The following is a 21,254-nucleotide window of genomic DNA, read 5'->3' as shown; positions in this document are numbered from 1 at the left end:
CTGCGTCATAGTGGTCTTTTCAACAAATGGGGCTGGGAGAGTCGGATATCCATATCCAAAAGAATGAAAGAAGACCCCTACCTCACACCCTACACAAAAATTAACTCAAAATGGACCAAAGATCTCAATATAAAAGGAAGTACCATAAAACTCCTAGAAGATAATGTAGGAAAACATCTTCAAGACCTCATATTAGGCGGCCACTTCCTAGACTTTACACCCAAAGCACGAGCAACAAAAGAAAAAATAGATAAATGGGAACTCCTCAAGCTTAGAAGTTTCTGTACTTCAAAGGAATTTCTCAAAAAGGTAAAGAGGCAGCCAACTCAATGGGAAAAAATTTTTGGAAACCATGTATCTGACGAAAGACTGATATCTTGCATATATGAAGAAATCCTACAACTCAATGACAATAGTACAGACAGCCCAATTATAAAATGGGGAAAAGATATGAAAAGACAGTTCTCTGAAGAGGAAATACAAAGGGCCAAGAAACACATGAAAAAATGTCCAGCTTCACTAGCTATTAGAGAGATGCAAATTAAGGCCACAATGAGATACCATTTCACACTGATTAGAATGGCTGCCATTAAACAAACAGGAAACTACAAATGCTGGAGGGGATGTGGAGAAATTGGAACTCTTATTCATTGTTGGTGGGACTCTATAATGATTCAGCCACTCTGGAAGTCAGTCTGGCAGTTCCTTAGAAAACTAGATATAGAGTTACCATTTGATCCAGCGATTGCACATCTTGGCATATACCTGGAAGATCTGAAAGCAGTGACATGAACAGATATCTGCATGCTAATGTTCATAGCAGCATTATTCACAATTGCCAAGAGATGGTAACAACCCAAATGTCCTTCAACAGATGAGTGGATAAAAAAATGTGGTATATACACGTGATGGAATACTACACGGCAGTAAGAAGGAACGATGTCATGAAACATATGACAGCATGGATGAACTTTGAAGACATAATGCTGAGTGAAATAAGCCAGGCACAAAAAGAGAAATATTATATGCTACCACTAATGTGAACTTTGAAAAATGTAAAACAAATGGATTATAATGTAGAATGTAGGGGAACTAGCAATAGAGAGCAATTAAGGAAGGGGGAACAATAATCCAAGAAGAACAGATAAGCTATTTAACGTTCTGGGGATGCCCAGGAATGACTATGGTCTGTTAATTTCTGATGTGTATAGTAGGAACAAGTTCACAGAAATCTTGCTATATTAGGTAACTTTCTTGGGGTAGAGTAGGAACATGTTGGAAGTAAAGTAGTTACCTTAGGTTAATTGTCTTTTTCTTACTCCCTTGTTATGGTCTCTGAAATGTTCTTTTAATGTATGTTTTTTAATTATTTTTTTATTTATTTTTATTTTTTTATTTTTCATACAGTTGATTAAAAAAATAAGTTAAAAAAAAACAAGGAAAAAATATGTAGGGCTCCCTTGAGGAGCCTGTGGAGAATGCAGGGGTATTGGCCTACCCCACCTCGATGGTTGATAGCATGACCACAGACGTAGGGGACTGGTGGTTTGATAGGTTGAGCCCTCTACCACAGGCTTTACCCTTGGGAAGACTGTTGCTGCAAAGGAGAGGCTAGCCCTCCCTAAAACTGTGCCTAAGAGCCTCCTCCCGAATGCCTCTTTGTTGTTCAGATGTGGCACTCTCTCTCTACCTAAGCCAACTTGAAAGGTGAAATGACTGCCCTCCCCCCTACGTGGGATCAGACACTCAGGGGAGTGAATCTCCCAGGCAACATGGAATATGACTCCCAGGGAGGAATGCAGACCCAGCATCATGGGATGGAGAACATCTTCTTGACCAAAAGGGGGATGTGAAAGGAAATGAAATAAGCTTCAGTGGCAGAGAGATTCCAAAAGGAGCCAAGAGGTCACTCTGGTGGGCACTCTTATGCACAATTTAGACACCCCTTTTTAGGTTCTAAAGAATTGGGGTAGCTGGTGGTAGATACCTGAAACTATCAAACTACAACCCAGAACCCATGAATCTCGAAGGCAATTGTATAAAAATGTAGCTTATGAGGGGTGATAATGGGATTGGGAAAGCCATAAGGACCACACTCCACTTTGTCTAGTTTATGGATGGATAAGTAGGAAAATAGGGGAAGGAAACAAACAAACAAACAAACAGACAAAGGTACCCAGTGTTCTTTTTTACTTTAATTGCTCTTTTTCACTTTAATTATTATTCTTGTTTTTTTTTTGTTTGTGTGCTAATGAAGGTGTCAGAGATTGATTTAGGTGATGAATGTACAACTATGTAACGGTACTGTGAACAATCAAATGTATGATTTGTTTTGTATGACTGCATGATATGTGAATATATCTCAGTAAAATGAAGATTTAAAAAAAAACACATAAAGACATTATGTGAAAGAGAACACAGACTAATATCCCTCGTGAACATAGGTGCAAAAGTTATAAACAAAATTTTAGCAAATTGAATTCAACAACATATAAAAAGGATAATAACACATCATGACCAAATGAAGTATATACAAGGAATACAAGGTTGGTTTGAAAATCAATGTAAGTTACATTAACAAACTAAGAACAAAAAACCATATGATCACCTCAGAAAAGCATCTGACAAAATCTAGCATCTGTTCCTGATAATAAGTCTCAGAAAACTAGCAAGAGAAAGGAAATTCTTCAACCTGATAAAGGGCATCTACAAATAAATCTACAGCTAACTCAGATGTAATGGTAGAAGACTAATTTCCCCATGAGACCAGGAACAAGGAAAAAATATCTCCTCTCCCTAGTTCTATTCAACATTGTACTGGAAATTCTGGCCAGTGCAATCAGGTAAGAAAAAGAAATAAAAGGCATATCGATTAGAAAAGACCATCTAAAACTATCTTTATACACAGATGACAAGTTTTTCTATGTAGAAAATCTGATGGATATCAACAAAAATGGTACTAAAACTATTAAGTGGATTGAGCAAGCTTGAAGGATGCAAGATCAATCAGAACTAATAACTGTATTTTTATTTGATATAGTAGCAACAATTAGAAACTAAAATTTTTTAAAACACCATTTACAAAATAACAAAAATACCAGATACATAGTAATAAATCTGGTAAACTTATAAAAGACCTGTACACTAAAAATTATAAAACATTGCTGAGAGAAATTAAAGATGACCTAAATAAATGGAGAGATTTCATTCTTTTGTCTAAACATTTAACATGGGTAAGATGTCAATTCTCTCCAAAATGATCAATGAGAACCCACTCCCAGTGGGTTTTTGTAGAATTTGACAAGCTGACTCTAAAATTCATATAAAAATGCAAAAGATGTAGAACAGCCAAGCCAACTTTGCAAAAGTTGTTTTTGATTTATTATAAAGCTACAATACTCAGAAGAGTACTGTATTTGCGTAAAAATAGACAAATAGATCAATAGAGCAGAACAAAGACTCTAGAAATAGATGCACACAAATATGGAAAACTGACTTTGACAAGAGTACAATTCAGTGGAGAAAGTCTAGTCTTTTTGACAAATGGTGCCAGAACCACTGGATGCAAAAAAAAAAAAAAAAAAAAAGGGAATTTCATTTCATACCTCACATTATTTTAAAAATATCAATTCAAAATGTATCATAAATCAACACCTAAAACATAAAACTATAAAGCGTCTAGGAGAAAATACTTAGAAAACATAGAAAAAAATCTTTTTGACTTATTGTTAGGCAAAATTGCTTTAAAAAAACAAAAAGCACTGTACACTGATAAATTGGACTTCATCAGTACTACAATCTTGTCTTAAAAAGCCATTATATAATTTTCTTTTTCTTAGTTGCCAGGGTATTAGAATAGCTAGAAGGAAAGAATTGAAATGATGGAATTGTAACCCATAGCATCCTTTGAAATTTCTTCTATAGCTATTTGTTAAATTGTAACTTGAAAGTTATCACCTTTATGTATATATGTTATGTTTCACAATAAGGAAATAACTGAAACCATGGTATTGTAACTCATAACAACTTTGGAAATTTCCTATATAACTACTTGTTAAATCATACTTTGAAAGATTTTTTTGGGATAAATGTTATAATTTACAATAAGGAAATAACTGAAACCACTGAACTGTAACCCACAATATTCTTTGAAATTTGCTAACTACTTGTTAAAGTGCATTTGGAAAGTTATCACTTCTATGTATATATGTTATATGCTACAATTTAAAAAAATTTGATTTTTTTTTAAAAAGCCATTAAGAGAATGGCAGTGACTGCTGAGTGGGATGCAGCAGTCTCCCCTGCCTCCCCCTTTCCGCTCACCATCAACGCCTGTACTCGCTAACATGTCCGTGGTGCCACCCAAACGCTCACAAACTGGCTGGCCCTGGGCAGTCAACCAGTTCCACAACAAGTACATCCAGTAGACCAAGCCCCTCATCCAGGAACCATCAACTGTACCTTCCTACCAATTATACCCTTGGTACAAAAGAGCCCCTTCATGAGAAAGACAGCTCTGTTGCAGCCAGATTTCAGTGCATGAGGGAGGAATTTGATAAAACTGGAATGAGGAGCACTCTAGAAGGAGTTCTGATTGTACACAAGCACTGGCTACCCCATGTGTTACTGCTACAACTGGGAACAACTTTCTTCAAATTACCTGGTGGTGAACTTAACCCAGAAGAAGATGAAGTTGAAGGACTAAAATGCTTAATGACCAAGATACTGGGTCATCAAAATGGATTCCTGAAAGACAGGGTCATTGATGATTGCATTGGTAACTGGTGAAGAGCAAATTTTGAACCTCCTCAGTATCCATGTATTCCTGAACATACTACAAAGCTTAAGAAATATAAGTTGTTTCTGGGTCAACTTCAAGAGAAAGCTTTTTCTGCAGTCCCTAAAAATTACAAGCTGGTCGCTGCACCATTGTTTGAATTATATGACAATGCACCAGGATATGGGCCCATCATATCTAACCTCCCTCAACTTTTCAGCAGGTTCAATGTTATATACAACTGAATTTCTGGGCAGTGGAGAAGTAGAAGAAGCCGTCTCTGTGAGCATAGCTATACAGTGTAGAAGAATAAACATGGCAGAAAAGTTTTTTGCTTTTTTGTTTGTTTATCTCTTTCTCAGTTCCTGAATTGTCCCCTACTTTCTATTGTTTGAATAGTAAAGTTAATATAAAGAAAAAAAAAAAGACTATGCCTATACCTATACCTATCCCTATACCTAAACACAACCCAAACCCTAACCCTGGAACAAGCATGGGAGAAGATGCTTTCACAGGGGCTTCAGCCTGGGCAGCTGTGGGGTTGGGGATGTAGAACTGGCTAGAACACATGTGGTGGGGAGTGGAAGTACAGTTTCCTGGAAGACCCATTGTGGTCAAGCAAAGCTGCACAGGTGCAGGTTCATTTATCCCTAAATGGAACCCTAACCCTAAACCTAAACTTAACCCAATCCCTATTGATAACCCTATCCCTATCCCTAGCCCTAACACTAAACCCTAACCCTAAGAAAAAATCTATCCCTATCATATCCCTAATTGTAACCATAACCTTAACCATAAACTTAACCTAACACTAAACCTATCCCTATCCCTGAACCTAACCCAAACCCTAATTGTAAACATATACCTACCCATAATCCTATATCTACACTGATCCCTGTTCCTAATCCTAGCCCTAAACCTAACCCTGTCCCTATCCATAATCCTGTCTCTATCCATATCCCTATCCCTATCCTAACCCTAACCCTAACTCTAACCCTAACCATATACATATCCCTATCTTATCCCTAGACCTGACTTTAAACCTAAACCTATCCATATCCCTATACCTATCCTAATCCTAACCCTAACCCTATCTCTATCCATAAAGCTATCCCTATCATTAACACTTACCCTAACCCTAAACCTAATCATATTCCTAACCTTAACCCTAGCCGTAAACCTAAACCTATCCATATCCATAACCCTATCTCTATCTCTATTATTCTCCATAACCTTAACCCTACACCTACCCTATACCTATGGGAAACCTAACCTTTCCCATACTCCTAACATATCCCAAACCTTAACCCTAATCCTAACCCTAAATATAGCCCTAGCCCTATCCCCAACCCTAACCCTAACCCTTAACCTATCCCTATCCATAACCCTATCCTTATCCCTAACCTATCCCTAAACCTAACCCTAACCCTAACTCTAAACCTAAACCTACCCCTGATTCCAACCCTAACTCTAACCCTATCCCTATCCTTAACCCTATCTCTATCCCTATCCCTACCCTTAATCCTAATACTAACCATAAACCAAACCCTAACCATACCCATATCCCTATCCTATCCCTAAACTTAACCCTAACATAAAACTTAACCCTATCCCTATCCAAAAACCTATGTCTATTCCTACTCCTATCCTTAATCCTAACCCCCACCCTAACCCTAATGGAAACTGTAACCCTAACACTATCCCTATCCACAACACTAACTCTATCCCTATCCCTATCCATAATACTCAAGATAGCCCTAACTGTAACCCTTAGACTAACCCTATCCATATCCCTATCACATTCCTAAACCTAAACCTAACACAAACTCTAAACTTAATGCTAACAATAACACTTTCCCTATCCCTAACCCTTACCATATCCCTATCCATAACCCTATATCTTTCCCTATGCCAAACTGCAATCCTAACCTTAACCCTAACCCTAAACCAAACCTTAAAGCTAACCCTATCCATAACACTATCTATACCTCTCCTTAACCTTAACTAACCCTAATGCTTACCCTAACCCTACCCTTATCCAAAACCCTATCCCTATCCCTCTATCACTAAACCTAAACCTAACTCTAACCATTACCCTAACTCTAACCCTATCCATATCCTATCACATCCTAACTATCAACCTAACTCTAGCCCTATTCTGATCCCTAACCCTAACCCTGTCCATATCCTTAACTATAAACCTATCCCTATCCCTACCCCTATACCTATCTGTAAACCTAAACCTAACCATAACCTTAACCCTAACCCTATCCCTATCAATAACATTCTCCTTATCCCTATCTCTGTCATTAAATCTAAACATAATCCTAACCCTATCCCTGACCCTATCCATAGCCCTATCAAGGTCCTAGCCCTGTCCAGGTGTCTGGGCCTAAGACAAGCATGGCAGAAGACACTTTTAGAAAGGCTTAAGTTTGGGCACCCTGTGGGGCTGGGATTGGGGATCTGGCTGGACCACCAGAGTGGTGCTTGTGGGTGCAATTTCCTGTGAGGACAGCTGTGGGCATTCAATGCAGGACATGTCAAGGATCCATTTTCCCTAAATCTAAACATAACTCTAACCTTAACCATAAATCTAACTCTATCCATATCCCTATCAGATCACTAACCTAAACATAAACTGGGCCATAACCCTAACCCTATCCCTATCATTGACCCTAAAATTAATATTAACCCTAATCCTATCCCTATAAATAACCCTATCTCTATCCCTATCCCTATTCCTAATATTAGCCATAACACTAACCCTAACCCTATTCATATCCCTCTCATATCCTAACCCTAATCATAACCCTATCCCTATCTCTACCCCATACTTACCTCTAAATCTAACTCTTAACCTGACTCTAACCATAACCCTATTCCAATCCATAAACATATCCTTACCCCTATCTCTAGCCCAAGACTTAAATCTATCACTGACCTTAACCCTAACCCTAACCCTAAACCTAAACCTATCTATACCCCTACAATAGTCATAGCCCTGACCCTGGGCATGGCCTTGACCCTAGAACAGGCCCTATGACTAGCACAGAAAAGTCGCTTTTGTAGAGGCTACAGTCAGGACAGACTGGGGGGTTGGGTGCAGGTATCTGGCTGGAACATTATGGGTGGGCTGTGAGGTGCCATTTCCCATGAGAAGGGCAGTGGGCATGTGAAGCTTTACTGAGGAAGGGCCCATTAACCCTAACAGTAACCCTTACCATAACCTTAACAATAACCCTAACCCTAAACTTAACCCTAAACCTGACCCTAATCCTAACCATATTCCTATCCTTTTCTCTATTCCTATTCCTATCACTACACTCATTCCTTACCCTAAAACTATCCCTATCTTTAGACCTAACCCTAATCCTATCCTTATTCAGGGATGAGCATGGGAAAAGATTACAGAAAGGCATGAGTCTGTGCAGCCTGTGAGATGGGGGTGGGGATTTCTTGGACTGTGGGAGTGCCCTTTCCTGGGATTCCTGCTGTGGGCATGTGAAGCTGGGTTGGGGAAGGATCAATTTTCCCTATCCATAACTATAACCCTAATCTTAACCCTATCTATTTACCTATCATATCCTTAACACAATCCCTAACCCTAACCCTAACCCTAACCCTAACCCTAACCATACATGTAACCCTAACCATAGGCATAACACTAACCATAAACCTGGGACCAGCATGGGAGGAGATGCTTTTGGAGAGGCTTCAGTATGGGCAGAGAGTAGGGTTGGGGAGAGGATCTGGCAGGACACCATGAGGTTGACAGAGGGGAGCCCTTTACTGGGAAGCCTGCTGGTTGTAGGTGATACTGGGATTGGGAGGGTCCCAGGTCCCTAACCATAACCATAACCATAACCCTAAACCTAACCCTAACCCTAACCCTATACCTAAACCTAACCCTTTCCCTAACCCTATCCCTAATACCATCCCTAACCTAAACCTAACCCTATCCCTAATTCTAAGCCTAAAACTATCCTCAACCCTAACCTGATCATGAACACTAACCCTATCCATAACCCTAACTGTAATCCTCATCCTAAACAATCCCTAATCCTTACCTAACTCTATACTTCCCCTAACCTAACCATACCACAAACACTTACCCTAACCTTATCCATAACCCTATCCCTATCCCCAACCCTAAACATAGCCCTCATCCTAATCCTAACCCTATCCTTATCCATTACCCTATTCCTATCCATATCCCTAACCCTAACCCTAAACTTAACCCTAATGCTAATCCTATCCATATCCCTATCATATCCCTAGCCCTTAGCCTAACCATAGCCCTAAACCTCGCCCTATCCCTATCACTAATCCTAACCCTATCACAACCTGAATGCTCATCCTAACCTTTACCCTAACTCAAAACCTAACCCTATCCATTTCTTTATCGCCTCCCTAAACCTAACCTAATCCTAACCATAACCCTAACCCTTACCATCTTCCTATCCATAAGTGTATTCCTATCACTATCCCTAACCCTAAACTTAACCCTAACACTAATCTTACCCCTATCTCTAACCCTATCCCTATTCTTATCCATAAGCCTATCCCTATACCTAACCCTAACCCTAAAGCTAACCCTGACCCTAATCCTAACCCTATCCTTACCCATAAACCTATCCCTATCCGTACCTGTATCCCAAACCCTAAATCTAACCCTAAACCTAAACCTAACCCATCTTTATCCATAACCCTATCCCTCTCCCTCTCCCTATCCTTAACCCTAAATCTAAACCTAAACCTAACCCTAAACCTAATCCTAATCCTATGTATATCCCTATCATACACCTAGACCTTAGCCTAACCCTAGCCCTGAGCCTCATCCTATCCCTTTCCCTAATCCTAAACCTATCATAATATGCTCATCCTAACCCTTACCTTAAACCTAAACATAACTTTATCCATATCTCTATCACATCCCTAAACTTAACCCTAACCCTAACCATAAGCCTAACACTACCCATATCCCTATCACATACCTAAAACTAACCCTAACACTCTCTGTACCCCCATCATATCCCTGAACCTAACTGTAAACATAAACATAATCCTATCTTTATCTGTAAAACTAAGCCAAACCCTAAACCTAAACCCAACCCTATACATAAGCCTATCCCTATCCCTATCTGTAACCCTATCCTTATCCCTATTCCTGTCCCTAACTGTAACCATAACCCTAACCCTTACCCTATCCATATGTCTATCATATCCCTATCCCTAAACCTAACTCTCACCCAATCCTATACCTTTCCCTAATGATCTCATTATCCCTATCCCTATCCCTATACCAAACCCTATCCATTAAACTGACCTTATCCCTATCTGTATCCATAAACCTTTCCTTAAACCTATCCCTATCACTATCTGTATCCTTAACCCTAAGGCTAACACTTAACGTAGGAGAAGAATTCAGAAGATGCTTTTGGAGAGTCTCCAGTCTGGGCAGCCTGTGGGGTTGGGGTCATGGATCTGGCTGGACCATGGGAGGCGGAGGTGATGGGGCTCTTCCCTGGGAGGCCTGCACTGGGCATGTGAAGCTGGGCTGGGGAATGGCCCATTAACCCTAAGCATAATCCTAAACCTAATCCTAACCCTAAACCTAAATGTAGCTCTAAACTTATCCCTATAGCTTACCCTATACCTATCACTTTCCCTATCCCTAACACTAACCATATTGCAATTCCTATCTTTAACCCAAACCCTAACCCTAATCCTAAACCGGGGACCAGTATGGTAGAAGGAACTTTGACTGAGGTTTCAGTTTGGGCAGCCTGTGTGTTTGGGGGTGGGGATCTGACTAGACCTGGTGGGGTGTGGTTGGGGTTGCTCTTTTCTGCGATGCAAGTTGTGGGCATGCAAACTGTGATGGGGAAGGGCCCATTTTCCCTAACCCTAATTATATCTTATCCATAAGCCTATTCCTATCCCTGTACCTATAGCTAAACTTAACTCTAACCCTAGCGCTAACTCTAAACCTAACCCTAATCTGGGACCAACATAGGAGATGTAGCTTTTGGAGAGGCTTCAGTCTGGGCAGTTTGAGGTTTTGGGGATGGGGATCTGGCTGGAATATGTGGGGTGGGATGTGGGGTGCTCTTTCAAGGGAGACATGCTGTCAGCATGCGAAGCTGGGCTGAGGAAGGGCCATTAAATTGAACCCTAAACCATACCGAAACTTAAACATAAGCCTAAGGCTAACCCTAAACTTAACTTTATCCCTGTCCCTATCCTTATCCCTAACCCTAACCCTAACCCTAACTCTAAACCTAACCCTATACCTGTCCCTATCCCTTAAACTAACTCTAACTCTAAACTTGAACCTTCCCCTATATATAACTTTATCCTATCCATGTCTACAACTGTAAATGTATCCATAACCCTAACCCTAAACCTAACCCTGACCAAATCCCTATCGTTAACCCTAACCCTTTCCATATCCCTAAGCCTAAACCTATTGCTGGGACCAGAACAGGATAAGACACTTTCAGAGAGGCTTCAGTCTCAGCATCCTCTAGGGTTGAATGTAGGGACCTGGCTGGAACACATGGGGTGTGTAGTGGGGATCTTCTTTCTCTGTAGGCCTGATGTGGGCATGCAAAGCTGGGCTGATGAAGGGCCCATTTTACCTAAACTTAACCCTAAACTTATACTTTACCCTAAATCTATCCACATCCCTATCATATCCTTAAACCTAACCATAAACCTAACCCTAAACCTAACCCTATCCCTATCCCTAATCCTAACCCTAACTCTAACCTTGACCCTTTCCCTATATATAATTTTATTTCTATCCATGTCCCTAACCCTAAACCTAACCCTAACTCTGACCCTATCTATATCCTTAACCCTATACCTATCCCTACCACTAACCCTAACCCTAACCCTAAATCTATCCATATCCACATTATATCTCTATCCCTAAACCTAACCCTAAGCCTAATCCTCACCCTATCCCTATGCTAACCACAACAAAGCATGTGGGGTTGGTGGTGGGGATTGGGTTGAACCATGCAGTTGGGATGAGTATCTCTTTACCAGGAGGTCCACTGTTTACATGCAAAGCTGGGCTTGGGAAGGGTCCAATGTACATAACTAACCCTACACCAATACCTAAACCTAACCCTAAACCTAACCCTATGCCTATACCTAACCCTATCCCTAAACCTATATATAAACCTATCCCTAACCATATCCCTAACTATAACCCTAAACCTAACCCTATTGCTAACCATAACTTAAAACTTACCCTATCCCTATCCATAAATATATCCCAGTACTTAACTCTAACACTGACTCTAACCCTTACCCTAATGCTAACTCTATGCTTAACCCTATCCCTAACTCTAATCCTAACCCCAATCTGATCCTTATCCGTAACCTTATAACTATGCCTATACACATGACTAAACCTAACACTAACGCTAACCCTAACCCAACAACATGCCTAAATCTTATTCTAGCAGTAAACTTTACACTAATACTATTCCTCTCCAAAACCATATTCCTATCCCTACCCCTATCCATATCCATATCCTTATTCCTATCCCTCTCCATATCCCTAACCTGAACCATAACCATAACCCTGGGACCAGCACAGAAGTTGCTCTTGGAGTGGCTTCAGTCTGGGCAGCCTTTTGGGTTGTGTGTGGGTATCTGAGTGGATGATGCAGAGTGGGGAGTGCAGATGTCTTTCCCAGGAGGACTGCTGTGGGATAGTGAAGATTGGCTGGGGAAGGGCCCATTAACCCTAACTGTAACCCTTACCATAATACTAACCATAAACCTTACCATAACCTTAACCCTAAACTTTACCCTGATCCTAATGATATTCCTATCCCTTTCACTATCCCTATCCCTATTTCTATCCCTATCCCTTACCCTAAACCTATCCCAATCCTAATACCTAATTCTAACCATATCCTTTACACAGGGTCAAGCATGGAAGAAGAGGATTTCAGAGAGGCTAGACTCTGGGCAGCTGGTTGGTTGAAGATGGTGACTGGATGGACCACATGGGGTGGGTTATGTGGTTGCTTTTGCCCAGGGGGCCAACAGTGGGCATGCGAAGCTGGGCTGGGAAAGGGTCCTGATCCCTAACCCTAACCCTAAACTTAACCCTAACTCTATCCCTAACTCTATCCCTGGGACCATCATGTGAGGAGACTTTTGGAGAGGCTTCAGCTTGGGCAGTGTGTGGGGTTAGGGGTGGGGATCTGAGTGAAACACACGAGGTTTGGGATGGGGGGGCTCTTTACAGGGGGTCCCACTGGTTGCAAGCAAAGCTGGGCTTGGGAATGTCCCAGTTTCCCTAACCCTAATCCTAACCCTAAACATAACCCTAACTCTTAATCTATCCCTATGCCTAAACCTATCCCTAAAACTACCCCTAACACTACACCAAACCCTACCCCTAACCAAAACCCTAACCCTATCCCTAACCTAACCTGAACAGAAACCCTAACCCTAATGCTTATACTATCCCTAACTGTAACCCTAACCCTACAGTAACCCTAAACCCAACCCTAAACCTAACCCTTCCCACAAACCTAACCATAACCCTAACCCTATCCCTATCTATAAATTATTCCTATCCCTATTCCAAAAGCTAACCCTAACACTAATCATTACCCTAATCCATATCCCCATCGTATCCCTATCCATAAACTCTAACCCTAACCCTACACCTATTCCTTTCTATAACCTCATCATTATCCCTAGCCCTAGGCCTAACCAGAACCCAAACCCTATGCTTATACCTACCCCTATCCCTAAACCTATAACTATCCCTATCCCTAACCCTATCCCTAACCCTATCCCTAACCCTAAACTTGCAACAAGCATGGGGAAGATGATTTCAGAAATGCTTCAGTCTGGGTAGCAGGTGGATTTGGGGGTGGGGATCTGGCAGGAACACATGGGGTGGGGGGTGGGGTGCTTTTTCCATGGAGGCCCACTGTGAGCATGCAAAGCTAGGCTGGAGAAGGGTCTTCTAAAGCTAACCCTGAACCTAACCTTAACCCTAAGCATAATGCTAAGCCTAACAAAAACCCTAACCCTATCCATATACCTATCATACCCCTAACAATAACCCTAACCCTAAACCTAAACCTACTCCTAAACCTAGCCCTAACCCTAACTCTAATCCTGACCCTTTCCCTATATATAACTTTATCCCTATCCATATCCCTAACCCTAAACCTAAACCTAACCCTAACCTTCACCCTAACCCTGATGCTTTCCATAACCTTAACCCTATCTCTACCACTAACCCTAAACATAACCCTAACCCAAATATTAAACCAATCCATATCCCTATCATATTCCAATACCTAAACCTAACCCTAAGCCTAATCCTCACCCTATCCCTACCCTAACTATAAACCTAAACCTAATCCTATCTCTAACCCAAAACGTAACCCTAACCATAGCAAGAACCCTAACCCTATTCATATCCCTATCCCATCCCTAAAACTAATCATAACCCTAACACTAACCCTAACTGTATCCATAAACCTTCAGTATTCCTAATCCCAAACCTAACCCAAACCCTAACCCTAACCATTTCCCTATCCATAACTCCCTATTCCTATCCCTAAACCTAATGCTAATTGTATCCCTATCTCTAACCCTAACCCAAACCCTAAACCTAACCCTAACCCTATCCAGAACCCTATCCCTATCCCTATACCTTATCCTAACACTAAACCTACCCATAACCCTAACCCTTACCCTATCCATATCCCTATCATATCAGTTTCCCAAACCCTAACCCTAACCCTAGCCTTAAACCTAAACCTACCCCTATCCCTAACCATATCCCTAACCCAACCCTAAAACTATCCAGAACCCTATCCCTAACCCTACCCTAACCTTAACCCTATCCCTCTCCCTAACCCTACCCATAATCATAACCACAAGCAAAACCCTATCCCTGGGAATGGAATGGGAGAAGATGCTTTCAGATTGGCTTCAGACTGGGTAGCCTGTGGTTTGGGAGTGGGGATCTGGCTGGTCAATGTGGGGTGGTGGGTGGGGGTGCCCTTTCTGGGATGCCTGATGCTGGCATGCAAAGTTGGGCTGGGAAAGGGCCCATTTCCCCTAACCTTAACCCTAACCCTAAAGCTAACCCTAACCCTATCCATATCCATATCATGTCACTAACCCTACTTCCACCCTAACCCTAACCCTAACAATATCCATAACCCAACCCTTAACCAAACCCTCTCACTATCCTTAACCCTATTCATATCCCTATCCCTATCCCTAACCTGAACTTTAACCCTAACCCTAAACCTTTTGTTCTAGTTTGTTAATGCTGCTGGAATGCAAAATACCAGAAATTGATTGGCTTTTAAAAAGGGGGGGGGGGTTATTTGGTTACACAGTTATGAACTTAAGGCCATAAGTTGTCCAAGGTAAGGCATCAACAATTGGGTTCCTTCACTGGAGGATGCCAAATGGTGTCTGGAAAACTTCTGTTAGCTTGGAAGGCACATGGCTGGCATCTGCTCCAAAGTTCTGATTTCAAACTGGCTTTCTCCCAGGACGTTCCTCTCTAGGCTGCAGTTCCTCAAAAATTTCACTCTCAGCGGCTCTTGGACTGTTTGTCCTCCCTTAGTTTCTCCAGAGCAAAAGTCTGCTTTCCAAGGCCATCTCCAAGATGTCTCTATAAACTGCAGTTCCTCTCTCTGCTCCTGTGCATCCTTCAAAGTATCCCTTTTGGCTGCAGTTCCTCTTCAAAATGTCACTCTCAGCTCCTCTGAGTTCCTCTGTTTGTCAGCTTATTTATATGGCTCCAGTGATCTAATTTAGACCCACCCTGAATGGGTTGGATCACAACTCCATGGAAATTATCCAATCAGAGTCATCACCCACAGCTGAGTGGGGCACATCTCCACAGAAACACTCAAAGAATTACAATCTAATCAACACTGATATGTCTGCCCACATGATTACATCAAAGAATGACATTTTGGGGGCCATAATACATTCAAACCAGCATGCCTATCCATAAACCTAACCCTAACCCTAACCCTATTCCTATCCCTATCCTTAACCCTATCCCTAACACTGTCACTATCCTTAAGCTGATCCCTAACCCTAACACTCAATCACCTTCCCTAACCCTAAACCTATCCCTATCAATAACCATATCTGTAGACATATCCCTATACCTGACCCTAACCTTAAACCTAACCCTAACCCTAATCCTAACCCTAACCCCATCCATTTGTTTATCACATCCCTAAGTCTCAACCGAATCCTAAACTTAACCCTAACTCTAGCCATATCCATATCCCTATCACAGCCCTAAACCTATCCATAAATCTAACCCAAACCTTAACCCTATCACTATCCATAACCCTATCCTTACCCCTGTCCCTAACTCTATCCCTAAACCTAACCATCTCAGTATTGCTATCCCTAAATATAACCCCAACCCTAACCCTAACCCTATCTGTATAAATAACCCTATCCCTATCCCTAACCCTAAACCTAATCCTAAACCTGACCCTAATCCTAATGCTAACCCTATCCAGATGCTGATCACATCCCTAAAACTCAACATAACAGAAACCCTAACCCTAATTCTAACCCTATCCATATCCCAATCACATCCTTAAACATAACTCTAGCAAAAAACTTAACCCTAACCCAATCCATATCCTCATCATATCCCTAACACTAACCAAATCACTAACACTAACCTTATCCATATCCATATCATATTCCTACTGTAACCCTAAGGCTAACCCTATCACTACCCCTAAACCTAACCCTAACCCTAATCTTTACCCTATCCCTGTTCATAAACCTACCCCTATCCCTGTCTCTAACCCTAACCCTAACCCTTAACCTATCCCTAGCTCTAACCCTAATACTAACCCCAACCCTATCCTTATCCATAACACTACACCTATCCCTATGCCTAAACCTAAATTTAATCCTAACCCTAAACCTATCCCTAAATCTTACCCTAATGGTAAACCTGACCCTAACTCTATCCCTACCCATAACTATACTCCTATCCCTATCCCTATCCCTATCCCTATCCCTATCCCTATCCCTATTGCTACCCCTAACCCTAATCCTAACTGTAATACTGGGATGAGCATGGGAGAAGATGCTTTTGGAGTGGCATCAGTATGGGAATCCTGTGGGATTGTGTGCAAGCATCTGGCTGGACAATGCTGAGTGGGGATTGGGGATGCTCTTTCCCAGAAGTCCTGCTATGGGCACATGAAGCTGGGCAGAGGAATGACCTATTAACCCTAACCCTATCCCCTACCATAACCATAAACACAGCCCTTACCCTAACCTTAATCCTAACCCTAACCCTAATCCTCACTATATTCCTATCCCTTTCCCTATTCCTATTCCTATTCCTACTCCTATCACTATCCCTATCCTTATCCCTAACCATATGCTTTAACCTAAGCATATCCCTATTCCTATACCTAACCCTAACCTTCTGCTTTACACAGGGACAAGCATGGGACAAGAGGATTTCAGAGAGGCTTGAGTCTGGGCAGCCTGTGGGTTGGGGGATTATTGGCTGGACCACACCCTGTGGGGTATGGGGATGCTGTCTCCTGGGAGGCACACAGTGGGCCTGAGAAGTGAGCTAGGGAAGGGTCCATTTTCCCTAACCAAAAGCAAACCCTAACCCTAAACCTAACCACAACAATAACCATAACCCTATCCTCAAACATAACCCTATTCCTATTACTATACCTAAATGTAGCCATAACACTTTCTATAAACCTATCATCCCTAAACCTAACCTTATCCCTAAGCCTAACCCTAAACATAACCCCAAACAGAACCCTAATCCGAAACCTAACCCTATCCATAACCCTATCCCTACTCCTAATGCTAACCCTAACTCTAACCCTAACCCTGTCCTGAACCCTAACCATAACCATAACCCTATACTGATCCATAACCCTAACCCTAACCCTAACCCTAAACCTGGGACCAGCATGGGAGAACACATTTTTGGAGTAGCTTCAATCTGGGCTTCCTGTGGGTTTGGGGGTGGGGATCTGGCTAGAACAACCCAATGGGGAGGGGACTTCTCTTTCCTGGTAGGCCCACTGTGGGCATGTGAAGCTGGGCAGGGGAAGGGCCAATTAACCCTAACTATAACCCTAAATGTAACCCTAAACTTAATGCTAAACCTAAAACTAACCCTCATCCAAAATCTAACTATATCCATATGCCTATCATATCCCTAACCCTTACACTAAATCTCTCTTAATCCTAACCCTAATACTGGGATGAGCATGGGAGAATACACTTTTGGAGTGACATCAGTATGAGCATTCTATGGGATTGGGCACAACTCTATCCCTGTACATAACCCCATCCATAATCCTATCCCTAAACTCATCCCTTACACTAAACCTAAAAGTATCCCCAAACCTAACCCTAACCCAATTCCTAAACCTCAACCTAACACTGTCCCTAACTGTAATGCTTACCCTAACCTACCTCTAACCCTAACCCTAATCCTAATCCTAACTCTACCCCTAAATCTAACCCTAAACTTAAACCTAACCCTTACCCTATCCCTATCCATAAACCTATCCATACCCATATCCCTAACCCTAAATCAAACCCTAAGTATAACGCTAATCCGATCCCTAACCCAAATCCTAACCCAATCCTATCCTTATCCATAACCCTGTCCCTATTTCTATCCCTAACCCTAAACCTAACCCTATCCCTAACCCTAACTCTATTCATATCCCTATCATATCCCTAAGCCTAACCGTAACCCAAACACTATCCCTAAAACTTAGCCTAACCTTAAACCTTAACCTGAACTTGTACCTATCCATACCCTTATCCCTATACCTATACCTATCCCTACCCCTGTCCTTAACCCTAATCCCACCCCTAACCCTGGGAACACCATGGGAGAAAACACTTTCAGAGAGGCTTCAGTCCAGCAGCCTGTGAGTCTGGGGGTGGGGATCTGGCTAGACCACATGGAGTGGGGAGTGGGGGTGCTCTTTCCTTGGAGGTCAGTTGTGGACATGTGAAGCTGGTCTGGGGAAGGGCCAATTTGCCTTATCACTAAACCTATCCTATCCTTATCATGTACTTTAATCTAAAACTTAACCTAACCCTAACCATAACTCTATCCATATCCCTAACCCTAAACCTAACCCTAACTTTTACCCTATGCCTATCCATTAATCTATCCCTATCCATATCCCTAACCCAAACCTAAACCTATACCTAACCTAACCCTATCCCTAACCCTAAACTTCTCCTTATCCATATTCCTGTCCCTAATCCCTATTTCTAGTCCTAAACCTAAACCCAAACCTAACCCTAATCCTAACCATAATCTTATCCCTAACCCTAACTCTACCCTTATCCATAACACTGTCCCATCCCTATCTCCATCCTAACCCAAAACCTAAACCTAACCCTATCCATATCCCTATCATATCCCTAACTCTAACATGAACACTAACACTAACCCTAACCCTAACTCTATCTCTACCCCTAGCCTTAACCCTCACCCTATTCCTAAACCTAACCCTATCTCTAACCCTAAACCTAATGCTTATCCCAAACGTATCCCTATTTATAACCCTATCTCTATCCCTCTCCCTCTCTCTGTAACTAACCCTAACCCTAAACCTAACACTGTGATTAACACTGGAGAAGATGCTTTTGGAGAGGCTTCACTCTGGGGAGCCTGTGAGGTTGGGTGTGGGCATCTGGCTATATCATGCAGGGTGGGGCTGGTGGTGCTCTTTCATGGAGGCCCGCTGTAGGCATGCAAAGCTGGGCTGTGAAATGGCCCATTTTCCCTCACCCCAACCCAAACCCTAAACTGAACCCTAGCACTAACCCTAACCGTAAGCTTAACCCTATCCCTACACCTAAAATAGCCCTAGCCCTATCCCTAACCCTATCTGTAAACCTAACCCTATCCCTAACCATATCACTAACTCTAATATCATCCCTCACCGTAACCATAACCCTAACCCTTAACCTAACCCAGTTACCAGAACAGGAAAGAGCCTTTCAGAGAGGCTTTAGTTTGTGCAGCCTGTGCATTGTGGGTGGGGACTTGCTGGACCATGGGGTTTGGGTGTGCAGGTGCATTTTCCATGGAGGCACACTTGTTGCATGTGAAGCTGGGCTGGGGAAGGGCTCAGTTTTTCTAACCCTAACCCTAACCCTGACCGTAACCTTAACCCTAACCCTAACCCTAACCCTATCCCTATCCTTAATCCTATCCCTAACCTTATCCACAACCCTATCTCTAACCCTATCCCTAACCCTATCCCTAGCCCTAGCCCTAACCCTTTCTCTAACCCTAAACCTAACCCTAACCCTAACCATAAGCATAATCAAAACTGTAAACCTATCCCTAACATTATCCATATCCCTGTCATATCCCTAAATGTATCCCTAACCCTAAACCTTACCTTCTCCCCTAACCATAACCTCAACCCCAACCCCAACCTTAACCCTAACCCTAACCCTAACCCTAACCATAACCATAACCATAACCCTAACCATAACCCTTCATCCCATTTCTTTTCCCCATGCACCCTTTTGATCCTGAGCAACTTCTGTATCTCTTTGTGGTTTCCTTCATTGCTCTTCTGGATACTTCTCTCCTTCCTAGTCTTGCCCTCTTGTGTCTGAACCTGGCATCTCTGTACTGGAGTCACCTTCACAGAAGTAATGGCTTCCTTGTGTTCTGTATTTTGGTACCTAATTTTGTTCATTGTTCTTATCCTATCTGTTGTATTGTTTCCTTGAAAGTGTCCTCAAGTGAATTTTGTTCTTTGTCCCTTTTTCCCCTATTTTCATTTTTAGACATGGTATCAATTCATTTTTCATAACCCCTCTTTATATCATGTGAGTTATCTTTCACCAGCTTCCATGCCAGGGATACCTCTATTTGTTCCCATTTAGAATAATGAATGGTATATCTGGCACTGAAAACTTGGACATCAATACTGTGACCACTCTTTATGTAATGTGGCTGTTTGATATAAAATTCATTCAAAAACTAAAAATGCATTTCATTTTCACTACCCACCTTTCAATGGAAAATATCAGTCTTAAAACTCAGGTACAAAAATAAATACAGAGAATTTATCCACTCCTCTTGGCAGAGAAAATTGTCTTAGAAAGAGAATGATTTGAGTCTCTCCCTCCGCATTCATTATATGCCTTTCCACCAAGCCCAGACATACACTCTAGTCTTAGAATTTTAATGACTTGCCCTTTCTTAATGTTTATGTCATTCAAAAATTACGAAGCAATATATTAAATATTTTTAATGTTTCTGTGTTTATTTTGTAATTTTATTTTGAAATAATTTCAAACTTACAGGAACAGTTGCGAAAACAATACAAACCCCGTACACAGAACTCCAGCATACCCTGAACCCCTCCCTCGATACCTCCATCCACCAACT

The 21,254-nt window shown here is 41.8% G+C and overlaps 1 pseudogene; it reads left to right on the top strand.

The window, feature by feature from the left end:
- Positions 1-4,346: 4,346 nt before the first annotated feature.
- Positions 4,347-5,022, top strand: LOC119514530 (annotated as a pseudogene).
- Positions 5,023-21,254: the final 16,232 nt, after the last annotated feature.

The sequence above is a fragment of the Choloepus didactylus genome, chromosome 18, assembly GCF_015220235.1.
Source record: "Choloepus didactylus isolate mChoDid1 chromosome 18, mChoDid1.pri, whole genome shotgun sequence".
NCBI classification, from domain to species: Eukaryota; Metazoa; Chordata; class Mammalia; order Pilosa; family Megalonychidae; genus Choloepus; species Choloepus didactylus.
Note: the sequence above shows the minus strand (reverse complement) of the source record. Positions and strands in the feature narration are given on the sequence as shown.